Source organism: Lycium barbarum, chromosome 1 (genome assembly GCF_019175385.1).
Source record: "Lycium barbarum isolate Lr01 chromosome 1, ASM1917538v2, whole genome shotgun sequence".
Lineage (NCBI taxonomy): Eukaryota > Viridiplantae > Streptophyta > Magnoliopsida > Solanales > Solanaceae > Lycium > Lycium barbarum.
In genome coordinates, this window is record NC_083337.1 from 59,508,074 (window position 1) to 59,512,580 (window position 4,507).

A 4,507-nucleotide genomic window follows, 5' to 3' on the forward strand; every position below is an offset into this window, starting at 1 on the left:
TTTGGTTCGATCGGCCAGTTGGCCTACTTCCGTTCTGTTGATTCTGTATGACGATCTATATGTATGTGGTTTCTCATCAATCAGTTCGTGCACATGCTATGATTCCTTTCACCGGATCCCGGGCCGGTACGTATATCGTGCGGTGGGCCGCCGAGCCCCATATGTGAATTCTGAAGTATGATGTGTCCGGTTTCGGGGTACTGTGTTATATGTCCGTCCCCGGTTACCGAGGATATATTACGAAGTATGATGTGTCCGGGCTCGGGGTGCTGTGTTATCTGTCCGCCCCCGGGTACCGTGGTTATGTTATGATGTGTGACGGAGATCGGAGAAGAATTTCTGATATCTGACGTGTTGTGGTGCCAATGGCAGGAGTGGCGACCACGTTCCTGCACCCTATGTGTGATTCTTTCTGTCTGTATGACTTATGCTTCTGTATGTCCGTCTGGATTATCTGACCGACGGGTTATGCTTCTGTATGTCCGTCTGGATTATCTGACCGACTGGTTATGCTTCTGTATGTCTGTCTGGATTATCTGACCGACTTGTTATGCTTCTGTATGTCCGTCCGGATTATCTGTCCGACTGGTTATGATTCTGTATGTTCGTCCGGCTTATGAGCCTGTCTATTATATTTCTGTGCTTCCGGTCTAGATCATGATTATGTTTGATGTATATCTGCTTTACATACTCAGTACATTCTTCGTACTGACCCCCGGTTCTTCGGGGGCTGCGTTACATGCCCGCAGGTACAGACGCACCTGGAGATACGCCGCCGGTTTAGGACATCGATTCTGCTGTTTTGGAAGAGCTCCTTTGATCCGGAGCAAATACTTTTGGTATATATCTTCTGTTTTCCGTATGTTCTGTATGTATGGAAATTCTGGGTACGGCGGGGCCCTGTCCCGTCATATGATTCTGTATGTCTGTAGAGGCCTGTAAATAGATATGTGGGTTACGGGTTTCGTCTGTATGTTAGCCTTATCGGCTTATCTGTAAATGTCTGCGTGTTCAGGTATATACATATATATGTTTGCGCGCGTGCCGTATCTGTATCGGCCTACTTCTGTAACATCTATTTAAAAAAAAAAAAAAAAATCTATACGATACGAAATTCGGTCAGGTAGGTATGTACGGGTACCCAGTTAGGGTACCAGTCGCGGCCCACGGGCTTGGGTCGTGACAATCAAGGCTCGGGTAATGCATAGTTACGGTTATAGAATTGTTTTGCGGTGGATTTTGGGCTTGGATTCAAGGTATATATTGAAGATATTGTTGTTTTAACAAGAATAAGGTATGAATCTCTCCTTATTAATGTTACTTTTGGTTTATTTAAGAAGATAGTGTGATTAAAGGGTCGTATAATAAAGTTGGGGGTTGAGAAAATTGGATAAACATCTTGTGGGATGTTTTATGGCATATTTTGATGCTAATGATTATGTTGATGATGTTAGTATTGTTTTTCTTGTTGTTGGTTGTTGGTATTGTGATTTCGGGCTAGATTAAAAAACAGGGAAGATGTTGCTCGAATTTCGGCAGACTTTAAGGGATTTACTTTGAAGGTTTGAGGAAGCACATGACGATAAGCCTAATAGTAGTATGAATGATTTTATATGTAGATTACCAGACTACTAATCATCTTATGTAGGTTGCAAGACAAGAAGTAAGTTGGAAAGTCGAGAAATATGCTTCCAGGTATGTTAATACTTTCCCTTTCTTTCCTTTTGGTACAATCCCATGATATTAGCAGACGGTGAATACTCGAGTCTCTATATTACTTTACTCTTAGGAGTATTTGGAGTATCTCAGTTCTTGATGATCCTGTACCCCTCTATTATGATTATTCCTTTTGTTCATGGGTCCTAAACTTTGTATCATGATAATGTTAGTTTATGGTTATGCATTGCATTCATTTGCATACATGCATATTGACCCGTGACCAGAAGGCGTTATATACACGTATATATATATATATATATATATATATATATATATATATGGGAAAAGGGCGAGGCATTATATACGCATTACCATCTGATCAGCTGGTGCACAGTGATGAGATTATTATGCCCAAAGGGGCTGCCCGAAGGGGCCATTAGGCTATTATGCCTGAAAGGGCTACCCGAAGGGGCAATTATGCTATTATGCCCGAAAGGGCCTGTTTAATGATGGGATTGGATTGGGCCGTACGTTTCTTTGCACTATGACCTATGTATTGCTTATCATACGCCCTCAGAGGCATTTTCAATAAGCAGAGATATACATATATGTACAGATAGTCAGACATATAGATGCATTCATACATATATGTTCAGCTAGTCAGACATATAGATACATTCATACAGATATGTTCAGATAGTCAGACATATGGATGCATTCAAATAGATATGTTCAGACAGTTACACATAAACTGTGACTCTCCAGTTTATGACATCTATCAGTCAGCAAATCATGTTGTGAGCGCCCTCAGGTGGCCCAGAATAAGCAGGAGCAGATATGTTATGTATGTTTTGTGGAATCTAGGAGGTCAGCTTCTGGGTGTCCGTCATAGTCCTTCGGTTGGGCTGTGACAAAATTGGTATCAGAGCAGTTCGTCCTAGGGTTGTCTATGAGTCATATCCAGCAGAGTCTTGTCTATGGGTGTGTTGTGCACCACACTTATAGGCAGGAGGCTGTAGGATATTTAGGATGGTCATCTTTCTTTCTGATCATAGATCGTGCAGTAGAGCCAATGATAGGAAAGCTCGTTCTTCGTACGGTTTTTGTTAAATTGCAGGATTGTATTGGAGAAGAGGGAAAGTTTAGTTAATGGGAGCGTAAGTAAGGCTCCAAAGGTGGACACTAGACCCATATCACCGGTCGACTCAGAATCAAGGATGTCAAGAGGCATAAGAAAGAGCATCAGTTATTCCATTGAGACGTACCCATCGGAGGATGTGGCTCCAGTGGAAGGAGACCCAACTGAGAAATCATATGACAAGGACCTGTCTAAGGGTTCACGAGACTCTTGTGGACGAAGATGCAATTGAGGGAGTACAGAGCTTGGCACATCCAGGTTTTCCCTACGTTTCATCATTATGTTAGACCAGCTTCTGATGTTAGTATCACAAAGGTACCTAGTTCTCTATCTCGGGATTTAGTTAACCAGGAGTTACCCACAGATCGTGGGGAGTACGAGATAGAGGAAGAAGAGAGTCAATTAGGGAGCAGTGCCTTTAATAAGGACAAAGGGGCTTTATTTCCAGATATATCCGACCTAAGTTATCCAGTATCTTATTTACAGGTATGTGGCTCTTTCTGTCAGAACCAATTGTGTTTTATATTTATATGACCTAATCTCAGGACATCATCAATCATTCGTTACTCTGGGGCTTCATAAAGTTTGATTGTTCTTACGAATAATTATAATCAGGACATCCTTATTATGGACATGGATTTTGAAGTCAGAATTGAAATTTTAAGTCATATAAGTTTATATACTCTCAGAGGGTTTTCTCAAGGATGGATATAGAAGTTATAGTAGAACTAAGCAGATGAGGTGATATTTCATCCCCTACACTATTAGCAATATTATATTGAAGCACCCTGGGATTATAGTATATTGGCCTTTAAGAGGAAAGAAACAGAAAAGAAGCCGAATAAAGGAATAAGGCACCAATGATAGAAGGTGTAGCAGATACGAGTAGATGAGATTTGTTGATACCTATGGAAAAGGACTGCGGTATGTAATCAGAGAAAAGGATACTGGATGATTTGTATTAATCAGTGAATTTGAGGTCCTTGGCAAGGACTAGATTATAGAATATACAAAATTTTGATTAAGTATTACAAGATGGTTATAAGGTATCTTGTGGGATAAAGGTTAAGGTCAACGTCTTGAAAGATTGCGAGTTTTGTGATATGTAAAGAACCAAGTCATGGAAAGTCAAGGGGCGAGTCATGCGTTCTTCTAAGGGATATGCTCTAGGGCGGGATAGCGGATAAGATATTAAGTGGGACATTATATGAATATCTGTGAGTAGCTTATAAAGTATATAGTATGCTTTCCAAGGTATACGGACCAGAATGATATGGTCTATAGAAGAAATTGGGTGCAGACCTTCAAAGGCACTCAAGTCATGCAAAGTTGTAAAAGCACCAAGGAATAAGTTAATCTCCTGTCCTAAGATCGGGAAGATGAATCAGAAACAAGTATGCATCTCATAAGATTGTTCATATTATGAAAGTCAAGTTATCAACCTCCCAGTTTACCTTTATGGTTCATAAGTTTTAGGGATGTCTGAGGGAAACCCCAAGACTTCCTCTAAGTAAAGGATTAGTCTTGCTGAACAAAAGTATTGTCAAGTGCGTAGCCAATATTTACTTCGCCTTATACAAATGATCCCTATGAAGTTGAAGAAAATAAAGAGTATTTGATGGATCAGTTGAATCAGTTCGGGTTATAAGGTAGTAGGATAGCTCCTTGCATATGTACAAGTGATTGTAAGCAGTTAAATAAGATGATAGC